Raw genomic sequence first — 16,994 nt, forward strand, 5'->3', positions numbered from 1 at the left:
CATGGGCCCAGTTCCACCACTGTTGACCAGAGACCCATGGGCCCAGTTTCACCACTGTTGACCACAGACCCAGGCCCCAGTTCTACCACTGTTGACCAGAGACCTATGGGCCCAGTTCCACCACTGTTGACCAGAGACCTAGTAGTAGTATAAAGTAGTGCACTATAAAGGGAATAGGTTCCCATGTGGGGACCGTTCTGTACCGTTTGTAGGCAGAGTGGTCGTTCTTGACGCTACACTTCATGTTCTTGAGTTCATCCAGCACAGCGAACATGTTGATGAACTTCCCCAGGGTCCCAGGAGGTAGGCCTCGGAGACAAGTCCTTCCTCCTCTCAGGCGTGGCAGAGACGAGCGCACCTCCCCACAGAACCGGTCTATAGCCAATCGCTGATGAGGAGAAAGAGGGGTCGACATGGATATAAGGTTTAACAGTTACATTTCAAGAACACATCTCTATATATTAATTTAATTTGAACAAATTAATGTGTATACAATATTTCACAGAACATATGAGAATATTATCTACAGAGAAAGAGGTGAGTGAGTGAGTGAGTGAGTGAGTCTCCGGCTGGTTGGTGTGACAGAGAGAGGTGAGGGTGTGTGAGAGAGAGAGAGAGGTGAGGTGAGGGTGTGTGAGAGAGAGGTGAGGTGAGGGTGTGTGAGAGAGAGGTGAGTGTGTGTGAGTGAGAGGTGAGGTATGTGAGTGAGAGGTGAGGGTGTGTGAGTGAGAGGTGAGTGTGTGAGTGAGAGGTGAGGGTGTGAGTGAGAGGTGGGGTGAGGTGTGTGAGTGAAGGTGAGGGTGTGTGAGTGAGAGGTGAGGTGTGTGAGTGAGAGGTGAGGTGAGGGTGTGTGAGTGAGAGGTGGTGAGGGTGTGAGTGAGGTGAGTGTGTGAGTGAGAGGTGAGGTGAGGTGTGTGAGTGAGAGGTGAGGGTGTGTGAGTGAGGTGAGGGTGTGTGAGTGAGAGGTGAGGTGAGGGTGTGTGAGTGAGAGGTGAGGTGTGTGAGTGAGAGGTGAGGGTGTGTGAGTGAGAGGGTGAGGGTGTGTGAGTGAGAGGTGGTGTGTGAGTGAGAGGTGAGGGTGTGTGAGTGAGAAGGTGAGGTGAGGTGTGTGAGTGAGAGGTGAGGGTGTGTGAGTGAGAGGTGAGGTGAGGGTGTGTGAGTGAGAGGTGAGGTGAGGGTGTGTGAGTGAGAGGTGAGGTGAGGGTGTGTGAGTGAGAGGTGAGGGTGTGTGAGTGAGAGGTGAGGTGAGGGTGTGTGAGTGAGAGGTAAGTGAGTGTGTGAGTGAGAGGTGAGGTAATGTGAAGAGAGAGAGAGGTGAGGTGAGGGTGTGTGAGTGAGAGGTGAGGGTAATGTGAAGTGAGAGGTGAGAAGTGTGTGAGTGAGAGGTGAGGGTGTGTGAGTGAGAGGTGAGGGTGTGTGAGTGAGAGGTGAGGGTGTGTGAGTGAGAGGTGAGGTGTGAAGTGAGAGGTGAGGGTGTGTGAGTGAAGGTGAGGGTGTGTGGTGAAAGGTGAGGGTGTGTGAGTGAGAGGTGAGGGTGTGTGAGTGAGAGGTGAGGTGAGGGTGTGTGAGTGAGAGGTGAGGTGAGGGTGTGTGAGTGAGAGGTGAGGTGAGGGTGTGTGAGTGAGAGGTGAGGTGAGGGTGTGTGAGTGAGAGGTGAGGTGAGGGTGTGTAGTGAGGAGGTGAGGTGAGGTGTGTGAGTGAGAGGTGAGGTGAGAGGGTGTGTAGGTGAAGAGGTGAGGTGTGAGTGAGAGGTGAGGGTGTGTGGTGAGAGGTGAGGGTGTGTGGGTGAGAGGTGAGGGTGTGTGAGTGAGAGGTGAGGGTGTGTGAGTGAGAGGTGAGGGTGTGTGAGTGAGAGGTGAGGGTGTGTGAGTGAGAGGTGAGGGTGGGTGAGTGAGAGGTGAGGGTGTGTGAGTGAGAGGTGAGGGTGTGTGAGTGAGAGGTGAGGTGTGTGAGTGAGAGGTGAGGGTGAGTGGTGAGGGTGTGGGAGTGTGAGGTGAGGGTGTGTGAGTGAGAGGTGAGGGTGTGTGAGTGAGAGGTGAGGGTGTGTGAGTGAGAGGTGAGGGTGTGTGGTGAGAGGTGAGGTGTGAGTGAGAGGTGAGGGTGTGTGAGTGAGAGGTGAGGGCCGAGAAGAGATTCACATCCGGCCAGGCTTCTCCTTCACGTCTCTATGGATTAAAATGACAATTGAGAGGTGAGGGTTTCTCTGGCTGGTTGGTGGGACAGAGAGAGAGGTGAAGGGATTTCTCTGGCTGGTTGGTGGGACAGAGAGAGGTGAGGGTTTCTCTGGCTGGTTGGTGGGACAGAGAAGGTAAGGGTTTCTCTGGCTGGTTGGTGGGACAGAGAGAGAGGGAGGTTTCTCTGGCTGGTTGGTGGGACAGAGAGAGAGGTGTGAGGTGTGTGAGTGAGAGAGGTGAGGGTGAGAGAGGTGGGGTGCCTCTGGCTGGTTGGTGGGACAGAGAGAGAGGTGAGGTGCCTCTGGCTGGTTGGTGGGACAGAGAGAGAGGGAGGGTTTCTCTGGCTGGTTGGTGGGACAGAGAGAGGTGAGGGTTTCTCTGGCTGGTTGGTGGGACAGAGAGAGGTGAGGGTTTCTCTGGCTGGTTGGTGGGACAGAGGAGAGAGGTGAGGTTTCTCTGGCTGGTTGGTGGGACAGAGAGAGAGGAGGTGAGGGTGTGAGAGAGGTGAGGGTTTCTCTGGCTGGTTGGTGGGACAGAGAGAGAGGTAAGGGTTTCTCTGGCTGGTTGGTGGGACAGAGAGAGAGGTGAGGGTTTCTCTGGCTGGTTGGTGGGACAGAGAGGGTGAAAGTGTGTGAGTGAGAGGTGAGGGTGAGAGAGAGGTAGGGGTGCCACTGGCTGGTTGGTGGGACAGAGAGAGAGGTGAGGTGCCTCTGGCTGGTTGGTGGGACAGAGAGAGGAGGTGAGGTTTCTCTGGCTGGTTGGTGGGACAGAGAGAGGTAGGTGAGGGTTTCTCTGGCTGGTTGGTGGGACAGAGAGAGAGGTGAGGGTTTCTCTGGCTGGTTGGTGGGACAGAGAGAGGTGAGGGTTTCTCTGGCTGGTTGGTGGGACAGAGAGAGAGGTGAGGGTTTCTCTGGCTGGTTGGTGGGACAGAGAGAGGTGAGGGTTTCTCTGGCTGGTTGGTGGGACAGAGAGAGAGGTGAGGGTTTCTCTGGCTGGTTGGTGGGACAGAGAGAGAGGTAAGGGTTTCTCTGGCTGGTTGGTGGGACAGAGAGAGAGGTGAGGGTTTCTCTGGCTGGTTGGTGGGACAGAGAGAGGTTAGGGTGTGTGAGTGAGAGAGGTGAGGGTGGAGAGAGGTGAGGGTGAGAGAGAGGTGAGGTGTGAGAGAGGTGAGGGTGTGAGAGAGGTGAGGTGTGAGAGGTGAGGGTGAGAGAGGTGAGGGTGCAGAGAGGTGAGGGTGTGGAGAGAGGTGAGGGTGTGAGAGGTGAGGGTGTGAGAGAGGTGAGGGTGCCTCTGGCTGGTTGGTGTTACCTGGAAGTACATAAAGTTCATGAGCTTGGTGACCTCAGGCTCCAGCACCTCCACTGTCTTCTCATAGATCTCCACTCTGTTGGGCTGCTCATTACACTTCACCTGGTAGAGGGAGGAAGAGAGAAGAGAGCAATTCACATGGGGGATCAGGGTGCCTCTGGCTGGTTGGTGGGACAGAGAGAGAGAGAGGTAAGGGTGCCTCCACTGTCTTCTCATAGATCATAGTGGTCCTTCTGTAGCACAGTTGGTAGAGCACGGCGCTTGTAACGCCAGTGGGTTCGATTCCCGGGACCACCCATACGTAGAATGTATGCACACATGACTGTAAGTCGCTTTGGATAAAAGCGTCTGCTAAATGGCATATTTTTTATATATTTTTTTTATCTCCACTCTGTTGGGCTGCTCATTACACTTCACCTGATGAAGGGGAGATGATTGGTAACATATTTACATAGGTCCAGTGCACAACAGGTTGCAACTAGAACCCCACAGTATAGACGGTTTGTCAGCTGAGTTATGTGGAGGTTACCTGTGGGATAGCTCGAGAGCAGCTCCTCCACGTGTACAGCATCACAGCATACTCTTGGCCCTCCTCCAGCATCTCATTCTAAAGGAAGACATTTAAAAGGCTCTCAAACACAATACAGATACTAGCCTCTCTCTCAGAGGTTCCTGAGGAACAATACAGATTCTAGCCTCTCTCTCTCAGAGGTTCCTGAGGAACAATACAGATTCTAGCCTCTCTCTCAGAGGTTCCTGAGGAACAATACAGATTCTAGCCTCTCTCTCAGAGGTTCCTGAGGAACAATACAGATTCTAGCCTCTCTCTCAGAGGTTCCTGAGGTACAATACAGATTCTAGCCTCTCTCTCAGAGGTTGCTGAGGTACAATACAGCTACTAGCCTCTTTCTCTATGAGGTTGGTGAGGTACAATACAGCTACTAGCCTCTTTCTCTGAGGTTGGTGAGGTACACAATACAGCTACTAGCCTCACTCTCTGAGGTTCCTGAGGTACAATACAGCTACTAGCCTCTCTCTGAGGATCCCCTGAGGTACAATACAGCTACTAGCCTCTCTGAGGTTCCTGAGGTACAATACAGCTACTAGCCTCTCTCTGAGGATCCTGAGGTACAATACAGCTACTAGCCTCTCTCTGAGGTTCCTGAGGTACAATACAGCTACTAGCCTCTCTCTCTATGAGGTTGGTGAGGTACAATACAGCTACTCAGCCTCTCTCCCTCTCTGAGGTTCCTGAGGTACAATACAGCTACTAGCCCTCTCTCTGAGGTTCCTGAGGTACAATACAGCTACTAGCCTCTCTCTATGAGGTTGGTGAGGTACAATACAGCTACTAGCCTCTCTCCCTCTCTGAGGTTCCTGAGGTACAATACAGCTACTAGCCTCTCTCTCTGAGGTTCCTGAGGTACAATACAGCTACTAGCCTCTCTCTGAGGTTCCTGAGGTACAATACAGCTACTAGCCTCTCTCCCTCTCTGAGGTTCCTGAGGTACAATACAGCTACTAGCTCTCTCTGAGGTTCCTGAGGTACAATACAGCTACTAGCCTCTCTCTCTGAGGTTCCTGAGGTACAATACAGCTACTAGCTCTCTCTCTGAGGTTCCTGAGGTACAATACAGCTACTAGCCTCCTCTCTGAGGTTCCTGAGGTACAATACAGCTACGAGCCTCTCTCTGAGGTTCCTGAGGGTACAATACAGCTACTAGCCTCTCTCTGAGGATCCTGAGGTACAATAGAGCTACTAGCCTCTCTCTCTGAGGTTCCTGAGGTACAATACAGCTACTAGCCTCTCTCTCTCTCTGAGGTTCCTGAGGTACAATACAGCTACTAGCTCTCTCTATGAGGTTGGTGAGGTACAATACAGCTACTAGCCTCTCTCCCTCTCTGAGGTTCCTGAGGTACAATACAGCTACTAGCCTCTCTCTCCGAGGTTCCTGAGGTACAATACAGCTACTAGCCTCTCTCTCTGAGGTTCCTGAGGTACAATACAGCTACTAGCCCTCTCTCTATGAGGTTGGTGAGGTACAATACAGCTACTAGCCTCTCTCTCTATGAGGTTGGTGAGGTACAATACAGCTACTAGCCTCTCTCCCTCTCGGAGGTTCCTGAGGTACAATACAGCTACTAGCCTCTCTCTGAGGTTCCTGAGGTACAATACAGCTACTAGCCTCTCTCCCTCTCGGAGGTTCCTGAGGTACAATACAGCTACTAGCCTCTCTCTCTGAGGTTCCTGAGGTACAATACAGCTAATAGCCTCTCTCTCTATGAGGTTGGTGAGGGTACAATACAGCTACTAGCCTCTCTCCCCTCTCTGAGGTTCCTGAGGTACAATACAGCTACTAGCCTCTCTCTCTGAGGTTCCTGAGGTACAATACAGCTACTAGCCTCTCTCTCTGAGGTTCCTGAGGTACAATACAGCTACTAGCCTCTCTCTGAGGATCCTGAGGTACAATACAGCTACTAGCCTCTCTCTGAGGTTCTGGTACAATACAGCTACTAGCCTCTCTCTCTATGAGGTTGGTGAGGTACAATACAGCTACTAGCCTCTCTCTCTATGAGGTTGGTGAGGTACAATACAGCTACTAGCCTCTCTCTCTATGAGGTTGGTGAGGTACAATACAGCTACTAGCCTCTCTCTCTGAGGTTCCTGAGGTACAATACAGCTACTAGCCTCTCTCTCTGAGGTTCCTGAGGTACAATACAGCTACTAGCCTCTCTCTATGAGGTTGGTGAGGTACAATACAGCTACTAGCCTCTCTCTCTATGAGGTTGGTGAGGTACAATACAGCTACTAGCCTCTCTCTCTATGAGGTTGGTGAGGTACAATACAGCTACTAGCCTCTCTCTCTCTGAGGTTCCTGAGGTACAATACAGCTACTAGCCTCTCTCTCTGAGGTTCCTGAGGTACAATACAGCTACTAGCCTCTCTCTCTATGAGGTTGGTGAGGTACAATACAGCTACTAGCCTCTCTCTCTGAGGTTCCTGAGGTACAATACAGCTACTAGCCTCTCTCTCTGAGGTTCCTGAGGTACAATACAGCTACTAGCCTCTCTCTCTATGAGGTTGGTGAGGTACAATACAGCTACTAGCCTCTCTCTCTGAGGTTCCTGAGGTACAATACAGCTACTAGCCTCTCTCTCTGAGGTTCCTGAGGTACAATACAGCTACTAGCTCTCTCTCTCTATGAGGTTGGTGAGGTACAATACAGCTACTAGCCTCTCTGAGGTTCCTGAGGTACAATACAGCTACTAGCCTCTCTCTCTATGAGGTTGGTGAGGTACAATACAGCTACTAGCCTCTCTCTGAGGTTCCGGAGGTACAATACAGCTACTAGCCTCTCTCTCTGAGGTTCCTGAGGTACAATACAGCTACTAGCCTCTCTCTCTCTGAGGTACAATACAGCTACTAGCCTCTCTCTCTATGAGGTTGGTGAGGTACAATACAGCTACTAGCCTCTCTCCCTCTCAGAGGTTCCTGAGGAACAATACAGCTACTAGCCTCTCTCTCAGAGGTTCCTGAGGTACAATACAGCTTCTAGCCTCTCTCTGAGGTTCCTGAGGTACAATACAGATACTAGCCTCTCTCTCTGAGGCTCCTGAGGTACAATACAGCTACTAGCCTCTCTCTGAGGTTCCTGAGGTACAATACAGCTACTAGCCTCCTCTCTATGAGGTTCCTGAGGTACAATACAGCTACTAGCCTCTCTCTCTATGAGGTTGGTGAGGTACAATACAGCTACTAGCCTCTCTCTCTATGAGGTTGGTGAGGTACAATACAGCTACTAGCCTCTCTCTCTATGAGGTTGGTGAGGTACAATACAGCTACTAGCCTCTCTCTCTGAGGTTCCTGAGGTACAATACAGCTACTAGCCTCTCTCTCTATGAGGTTGGTGAGGTACAATACAGCTACTAGCCTCTCTCTCTGAGGTTCCGAAGATGACCTTGTTTATATATATATCTATATGATGTGTTATTTGTTCTGTCTTTTCTGCTGGATTAAATTGAAATTGCAACCAACTTTCTAGGACTTGTTTTAAAAATAGCGATACTTGGGAAATTATTTCCTATTCAAATAACAGAGGTTGTAATCTGAACAAAGGGAGAGGTTGTAATCTGAACAAAGGGAGAGGTTGTAATCTGAACAAAGGGAGAGGTTGTAATCTGAACAAAGGGAGAGGTTGTAATCTGAACAAAGGGAGAGGTTGTAATCTGAGCAAAGGGAGAGGTTGTAATCTGAGCAAAGGGAGAGGTTGTAATCTGAGCAAAGGGAGAGGTTGTAATCTGAACAATGGGAGAGGTTGTAATCTGAACAAAGGGAGAGGTTGTAATCTGAGCAAAGGGAGAGGTTGTAATCTGAGCAAAGGGAGAGGTTGTAATCTGAACAAAGGGAGAGATTGTAATCTGAGCAACTGAGTAAAGGGGAGAGGTTGTAATCTGAACAAAGGGAGAGGTTGTAATCTGAACAAAGCGAGAGATTGTAATCTGAGCAAAGGAGAGGTTGTAATCTGAACAAAGGGAGTGGTTGTAATCTGAACAAAGGGAGTGGTTGTAATCTGAGCAAAGGGAGAGGTTGTAATCTGAGCAAAGGGAGTGGTTGTAATCTGAGCAAAGGGAGAGGTTGTAATCTGAGCAAAGGGAGTGGTTGTAATCTGAGCAAAGGGAGATGTTGTAATCTGAGCAAAGGGAGAGGTTGTAATCTGAACAAAGGGAGAGGTTGTAATCTGAACAAAGGGAGAGGTTGTAATCTGAACAAAGGGAGGTTGTAATCTGAACAAAGGGAGAGATTGTAATCTGAACAAAGGGAGAGGTTGTAATCTGAACAAAGGGAGAGGTTGTAATCTGAACAAAGGGAGAGGTTGTAATCTGAACAAAGGGAGAGATTGTAACCTGAACAGAGGGAGAGGTTGTAACCTGAACAAAGGGAGAGATTGTAACCTGAACAAAGGGAGAGGTTGTAATCTGAGCAAAGGGAGAGGTTGTAATCTGAATAAAGGGAGAGGTTGGAACTAATGGGGATCCATAATAAACCCCAGGAAGAGTAGCTGCTGCCTTGACAGGAACTAATGGGGATCCATAATAAACCCCAGGAAGAGTAGCTGCTGCAGGAACTAATGGGGATCCATAATAAACCCCAGGAAGAGTAGCTGCTGCCTTGGCAGGAACTAATGGGGATCCATAATAAACCCCAGGAAGAGTAGCTGCTGCCTTGGCAGGAACTGATGAGGATCCATAATAAACCCCAGGAAGAGTAGATGCTGCATTGGCAGGAACTAATGGGGATCCATAATAAACCCCATGAAGAGTAGCTGCTGCCTTGGCAGGAACTAATGAGGATCCATAATAAACCCCAGGAAGAGTAGCTGCTGCATTGGCAGGAACTGATGAGGATCCATAATAAACCCCAGGAAGAGTAGATGCTGCATTGGCAGGAACTAACGGGGATCCTGGTTGATGTGGTTGTTACTGACATGCAGCACATGGCATTTTCATTTCAAATAGTCTGGGCTTTAGTCGATCGGAGAATACTTTTTTAGATTTAAAGGAAAATAAATCCTATTTTTGCTGCACCATATCCCTGGCTCTCTGTGAATGCTGCACCATATCCCTGGCTCTCTGTGAATGCTGCACCATATGCCTGGCTCTCTGTGAATGCTGCACCATATGCCTGGCTCTCTGTGAATGCTGCACCATATGCCTGGCTCTCTGTGAATGCTGCACCATATATCTGGCTCTCTGTGAATGCTGCACCATATCCCTGGCTCTTTGTGAATGCTGCACCATATATCTGGCTCTTTGTGAATGCTGCACCATATATCTGGCTATGAATCCACATCCCTGGTAGGAAGTCACCACATTCACTCCCTATGAAACCCCTAGTCAACCCTCCCAGCAGCCCTTTCTCTAACCATAACCCCTCTGTCCCTGTTCTGGGGGCTGGAGAATCTAGAGGAAGTTAATGATTTCATAATGTCCAAAGGCTGATGTACTGTGCTGTTATTGTGTTTGTATTGCTAGAGCTCTGGTGACCATTTCCTATGTATTCAATAGGCTACACATTGCAAACTGGAACCTGGTACTTACCATGCTAGAGTGGACGGTGGACGGTGGCCTGCTCGATGTGTCTGGAACCTGGTACTGTGAATGCTGCATGCTATATCTGGCCGGTGGAATGCTGCACCATATCGATGTGTCTTTGTGAACCTGGTCCTTACCATGCTAGAGTGGACAGTGGCCTGCTCGATGGCTGGGGCACTGGCCATGTCCCATGCTAGAGGAAGTCACCACTCACTCCCTGTCTGGAACCTGGTACTTACCATGCTAGAGTGGACAGTGGCCTGCTCGATGTGTCTGGAACCTGGTACTTAACCATGCTAATGTCCGGTGGACAGTGGCCTGCTCGATTGTGTTTGAACCTGTACATTACCATGCTAGATCGACGGTGGCCTGCTCGATGTGTCTAGAACCTGGTACTTACCATGCTAGAGTGGCCGGTGGACAGTGGCCTGCTCGATGTGTCTGGAACCTGGTACGTACCATGCTAGAGTGGACGGTGGCCTGCTCGGGGATGTGTCTGGAACCTGGTACTTACCATGCTAGAGTGGACGGTGGCCTGCTCGATGTGTCTGGAACCTGGTACTTACCATGCTAGAGTGGACGGTGGACAGTGGCCTGATCGATGTGTCTGGAACCTGGGTACTTTACCATGCTAGAGTGGACGGTGGCCTGCTCGATGTGTCTGGAACCTGGTACTTACCATGCTAGAGTGGGACGGTGGACAGTGGCCTGCTCGATGTGTCTGGAACCTGGTACTTACCATGCTAGAGTGGACAGTGGCCTGCTCGATGTGTCTGGAACCTGGTACTTACCATGCTAGAGTGGCCGGTGGACAGTGGCCTGATCGATGTCTGGAACCTGGTACTTACCATGCTAGAGTGGACGGTGGCCTGCTCGATGTGTCTGGAACCTGGTACTTACCATGCTAGAGTGGACAGTGGCCTGCTCGATGTGTCTGGAACCTGGTACTTACCATGCTAGAGTGGACGGTGGCCTGCTCGATGTGTCTGGAACCTGGTACTTACCATGCTAGAGTGGACGGTGGCCTGCTCGATGTGTCTGGAACCTGGTACTTACCATGCTAGAGTGGACGGTGGCCTGCTCGATGTATCTGGCGATCCCCGTCACAAAGGCATTACGGTCTTCGAAGTTGGTGTTGAAGTTGGGCTTTGGAGAGAGAGGATGTTTTAATCAAATTAAATCTACATTCAGGTGTTTACCTGCTGAGCTAGACAGGAGATCTGAGAACAGTTCTTACCTGGTACATGAGGGAGCAGGCAGGGGGCTCGATGCAGGGCTGCTGGTCTGGGAGAGGCAGCTCCTCCAGAAGGTCCACATTGGACAGAGCATCCTCCAGGGTCACCGTGGACGCCATGATGCTGCAACAACACACAGATATAGGAGTTAGAGACATGATGCTGCAACAACACACAGATATAGGAGTTAGAGATATGATGCTGCAACACACACACAGATATAGGAGTTAGAGACATGATGCTGCAACAACACACAGATATAGGAGTTAGAGATATGATGCTGCTGCAACACACAAATATAGGAGTTAGAGACATGATGCTGCAACAACACACAGATATAGGAGTTAGAGATATGATGCTGCAACAACACACAGATATAGGAGTTAGAGATATGATGCTGCATCAACACACAGATATAGGAGTTAGAGACATGATGCTGCAACAACACACAGATATAGGAGTTAGAGATATGATGCTGCATCAACACACAGATATAAGTCAGGACTCCTATTAGACTTCAGCCATGCCTCCTTGTCCATCCAACATCAGATTTGCCACCAATGCTCTATAGGACACATCAGTGCACTCTATACTCTCTGTAAACTCGTCATCTCTGTTATTCCCGTCACAAGACCCACTGGTTGATGCTTATTTATAAAACCCTCTTAGGCCTCACTCCCCCCTTATCTGAGATATCTACTGCAGCCCTCATCCTCCACATACAACACCTGTTCACTCCCCCTTATCTGCAGCCCTATCCCATACAACACCTGGGATCTGAGATCTACTGCAGCCCCTCATCCTCCACATACAACACCTGTTCACTCCCCCCTATCTGAGATATCTACTGCAGCCCTCATCCTCCACATACAACACCTGTTCACTCCCCTTATCTGAGATATCTACTGCAGCCCACATCCTCCACATACAACACCTGTTCACTCCCCCTTATCTGAGATATCTACTGCAGCCCCTCACACACAACATCACTCCCCTATCTGAGATATCTACTGCAGCCTGTTCACTCCCCTTATCTGAGATATCTACTGCAGCCCTCATCCTCCACATACAACACCTGTTCCACTCCCCTATCTGAGATATCTACAGCCCCTCATCCTCCCCACATACAACACCTGTTCACTCCCCTATCTGAGATATCTACTGCAGCCCTCATCCTCCACATACAACACCTGTTCACTCCCCCTATCTGAGATACCTACTGCAGCCCCTCATCCTCCACATACAACACCTGTTCACACCCCTATCTGAGATATCTACTGCAGCCTCATCCTCCACATACAACACCTGTTCACTCCCCCTATCCAAGATATCTACTGCAGCCCTCCATCCTCCACATACAACACCTGTTCACTCCCCTTATCTGAGATATCTACTGCAGCCCTCATCCTCCACATACAACACCTGTTCACTCCCCCTATCTGAGATATCTACTGCAGCCCTCATCCTCCCACATACAACACCTGTTCACTCCCCCATTATAGCTGCAGATACACCACCTACTGTAGCCTCATCCTCCACATACAACACCTGTTCACTCCCCTATCTGAGATATCTACTGCAGCCTCATCCTCCACATACAACACCTGTTCACTCCCCCCTTATCTGAGATATCTACTGCAGCCCTCATCCTCCACATACAACACCTGGGTTCACTCCCCCCATCTGAGATATCTACTGCAGCCCTCATCCTCCACATACAACACCTGTTCACTCCCCCTATCTGAGATATCTACTGTAGCCCTCATCCTCCACATACAACACCTGTTCACTCCCCCTATCTGAGATATCTACTGTAGCCCTCATCCTCCACATACAACACCTGTTCACTCCCCTTATCTGAGATATCTACTGCAGCCCTCATCCTCCACATACAACACCTGTTCACTCCCCTTATCTGAGATATCTACTGCAGCCCTCATCCTCCACATACAACACCTGTTCACTCCCCCTATCTGAGATATCTACTGCAGCCCTCATCCTCCACATACAACACCTGTTCACTCCCCTTATCTGAGATATCTACTGCAGCCCTCATCCTCCACATACAACACCTGTTCACTCCCCTATCTGAGATAGCTACTGCAGCCCCCATCCTCCACATACAACACCTGTTCACTCCCCCTATCTGAGATATCTACTGCAGCCCTCATCCTCCACATACAACACCTGTTCACTCCCCCTATCTGAGATAGCTACTGCAGCCCCCATCCTCCACATACAACACCTGTTCACTCCCCTATCTGATATACCTAATGCAGCCCTCATCCTCCACATACAACACCTGTTCACTCCCCCTATCTGAGATATCTACTGCAGCCCTCATCCTCCACATACAACACCTGTTCACTCCCCTATCTGGGATATCTACTGCAGCCCTCATCCTGGTAAATATATCCAATGCAAAAAACATCTACAGATAAACACTATCAATATGAATTCCCATATATTGACGTTAATTCCCATAGAAAGATTCTACCTCTGAATATTCCCCAAAATGTGCAACCCTAGTCTAGAATGTCATTTTAAGAGACTTCCCTTCACTGGAACTAAGGGGCCTAGTCTGAACCATGAAAAACAGCCCCAGACCACTATTCCTCCTTCACCAAACTTTTCAGTTGGCACTATGCATTGGGGCCAGGTAGCGTTCTCCTGGCATTCGCCAAACCCAGATAGTGTAGTGCGATTCATCCCTCCAGAGAACGTGTTTCCACTGCTCCAGAGTCCAGAGTATTGTGTGCGGCTGCTCTGCCATGGAAACCCATTTCACAAAAAGCCCCTGACAAACAGTTCTTGTGCTGACGTTGCTTCCAGAGGCAGTTTGGAACTTGGTAGCCGAGGAAAGATGATTTGTACACGCTATGTGCTTCACACTCGCCGGTCCCAGATTGTGTGGCCTACCACTTTGTTGCTGAGCCGTTGTTGCTCCTAGACGTTTCTACTTCACATTAACACCACTTGCAGTTGACTGGGCAGCTCTAGCAGGGCAGAAATTTGCTTAACTGACTTGTTGGAAAGGTGGTATCCTATGACGGTGCAACGTTGAAAGTCACTGAGCTCTTCAGTAAGGCCGTTCTACTGCCAATGTTTGTCTATGGAGATTGCATGGCTGTGTGCTCGATTTTATAAACCTGTCAGCAACGGGTGTCACTGAAATAGCTGAATTTCAAGGCGTGTCCACATACTTTTATATAGACAGTGTAAAGTACAGGACAGGTCCAGGTATAACATAGTAGCCTAGTATAAATGATTAAACGCCTCCAGCTGTAGGTTAAATACTGATTAAACCCCTCAGGCTGTAGGTTAAATACTGATTAAACCCCTCAGGCTGTAGGTTAAATACTGATTAAACCCCTCAGGCTGTAGGTTAAATACTGATTAAACCCCTCAGGCTGTAGGTTAAATACTGATTAAACCCCTCAGGCTGTAGGTTAAATACTGATTAAACCCCTCAGGCTGTAGGTTAAATACTGATTAAACCCCTCAGGCTGTAGGTTAAATACTGATTAAACCCCTCAGGCTGTAGGTTAAATACTGATTAAACCCTCAGGCTGTAGGTTAAATACTGATTAAACCCCTCAGGCTGTAGGTTAAATACTGATTAAACCCCTCAGGCTGTAGGTTAAATACTGATTAAACCCCTCAGGCTGTAGGTTAAATACTGATTAAACCCCTCAGGCTGTAGGTTAAATACTGATTAAACCCCTCAGGCTGTAGGTTAAATACTGATTAAACCCCTCAGGCTGTAGGTTAAATACTGATTAAACCCTCAGGCTGTAGGTTAAATACTGATTAAACCCCTCAGGCTGTAGGTTAAATACTGATTAAACCCCTCAGGCTGTAGGTTAAATACTGATTAAACCCTCAGGCTGTAGGTTAAATACTGATTAAACCCCTCAGGCTGTAGGTTAAATACTGATTAAACCCCTCAGGCTGTAGGTTAAATACTGATTAAACCCCTCAGGCTGTAGGTTAAATACTGATTAAACCCTCAGGCTGTAGGTTAAATACTGATTAAACCCCTCAGGCTGTAGGTTAAATACTGATTAAACCCTCAGGCTGTAGGTTAAATACTGATTAAACCCCTCAGGCTGTAGGTTAAATACTGATTAAACCCCTCAGGCTGTAGGTTAAATACTGATTAAACCCCTCAGGCTGTAGGTTAAATACTGATTAAACCCTCAGGCTGTAGGTTAAATACTGATTAAACCCCTCAGGCTGTAGGTTAAATACTGATTAAACCCTCAGGCTGTAGGTTAAATACTGATTAAACCCTCAGGCTGTAGGTTAAATACAGATTAAACCCTCAGGCTGTAGGTTAAATACAGATTAAACCCCTCAGGCTGTAGGTTAAATACATTCTAATTAGCTTCTGTTGCAGTCTTGATAATACAGTCACATGCTTCTCTTTCTCTCTACTGCTGATGGAGATTTATTGCCATGGAACAATAAAAACTCACTGCAATCAAAACAGACCGTCAGATCGGTATTACAAAGGACTGTGGGGACACGCAATCACCCACGGACAGGGTGTGAGAGGGATACCGGCCCGACAGGCGGCAGACCGGCCCGACAGGCAGCTAGACCGGCCCGACAGGCGGCAGACCGGCCCGACAGGCGGCAGACCGGCCAGACAGGCGGCAGACCGGCCAGACAGGCGGCAGACCGGCCCGAAAGGCGGCAGACCGGCCAGACAGGCGGCAGACCGGCCAGACAGGCGGCAGACCGGCCCGACAGGCGGCAGACCGGCCCGACAGGCAGCTAGACCGGCCCGACAGGCAGCTAGACCGGCCCGACAGGCGGCAGACCGGCCCGACAGGCGGACAGGCTGCAGACCGGCCCGACAGGCGGCAGACCGGCCCGACAGGCAGCTAGACCGGCCCGACAGGCGGACAGGCGGCAGACCGGCCAGACAGGCGGCAGACCGGCCAGACAGGCGGCAGACCGGCCAGACAGGCGGCAGACCGGCCAGACAGGCGGACAGGCGGCAGACCGGCCAGGCAGGCGGCAGACCGGCCCGACAGGCGGACAGGCGGCAGACCGGCCAGACAGGCGGCAGACCGGCCAGACAGGCGGCAGACCGGCCAGACAGGCGGACAGGCGGCAGACCGGCCCGACAGGCGGACAGGCGGCAGACCGGCCAGACAGGCAGACAGGCGGCAGACCGGCCAGACAGGCGGCAGACCGGCCAGACAGGCGGCAGACCAGCGGCAGACCGGCCCGACAGGCGGCAGACCGGCCCGACAGGCGGCAGACCGGCGGCAGACCGGCCAGACAGGCGGCAGACCGGCCAGACAGGCCCGACAGGCGGCAGACCGGCCAGACAGGCGGCAGACCGGCCAGACAGGCGGCAGACCGGCCAGACAGGCGGCAGACCGGCCAGACAGGCGGCAGACCGCCCGACAGGCGGCAGACCGGCCCGACAGGCGGCAGACCGGCCAGACAGGCGGACAGGCGGCAGACCGGCCAGACAGGCGGCAGACCGGCCAGACAGGCGGCAGACCGGCCAGACAGGCGGCAGACCGGCCAGACAGGCGGCAGACCGGCCAGACAGGCGGCAGACCGGCCAGACAGGCGGCAGACCGGCCAGACAGGCGGCAGACCGGCCCGACAGGCGGCAGACCGGCCCGACAGGCGGCAGACCGGCCAGACAGGCGGCAGACCGGCCAGACAGGCGGCAGACCGGCCAGACAGGCGGCAGACCGGCCAGACAGGCGGCAGACCGGCCCGACAGGCGGCAGACCGGCCAGACAGGCGGCAGACCGGCCAGACAGGCGGCAGACCGGCCAGACAGGCGGACAGGCGGCAGACCTGCCAGACAGGTGGCAGACCGGCCCGACAGGCGGCAGACCGGCCAGACAGGCGGACAGGCGGCAGACCGGCCAGACAGGTGGCAGACCGGCCAGACAGGTGGCAGACCGGCCCGACAGGCGGACAGGCGGCAGACCGGCGGCAGACCGGTTCAGGGACGCTCCACCAACAGACACTAGTGCTGAGAAATGAACTGAAATGTTGGCTATTTTTCGGTTTTAAACAACTACCGACATCGGTTCAATAATATGAAGTTTTCCTCGAGCAGTGGATCATCATCCTGGTTCTGGGGACCCACAGGGTGCACATTGTAGTTCATTACCACGGTTTCTGAGCTAAAATATGTAGAGTTTTG

General features: G+C 51.1%; 1 long non-coding RNA gene and 1 pseudogene across 2 annotated transcripts; one reads left to right on the forward strand and one right to left on the reverse strand.

Annotated features, from left to right (window-relative positions):
* Window positions 1-203: 203 nt before the first annotated feature.
* LOC127923965 (cytoplasmic FMR1-interacting protein 1-like) lies at window positions 204-11,341 on the reverse strand (annotated as a pseudogene).
* A 1,935-nt stretch (window positions 11,342-13,276) lies between these two features.
* On the forward strand, window positions 13,277-15,001 carry LOC127923964 (uncharacterized). Of its 2 annotated transcripts, XR_008116323.1 has the most exons (4): window positions 13,277-14,354; window positions 14,386-14,577; window positions 14,704-14,799; window positions 14,894-15,001. It is a non-coding gene; the product is annotated as an uncharacterized LOC127923964 (long non-coding RNA). The 2 variants fall into 2 exon arrangements; XR_008116324.1 differs by lacking the exon at window positions 14,704-14,799.
* The last annotated feature ends 1,993 nt before the right edge of the window (window positions 15,002-16,994 follow it).

The sequence above is a fragment of the Oncorhynchus keta genome, unplaced genomic scaffold (assembly GCF_023373465.1).
Source record: "Oncorhynchus keta strain PuntledgeMale-10-30-2019 unplaced genomic scaffold, Oket_V2 Un_contig_3384_pilon_pilon, whole genome shotgun sequence".
In the NCBI taxonomy this organism is placed as follows: Eukaryota; Metazoa; Chordata; class Actinopteri; order Salmoniformes; family Salmonidae; genus Oncorhynchus; species Oncorhynchus keta.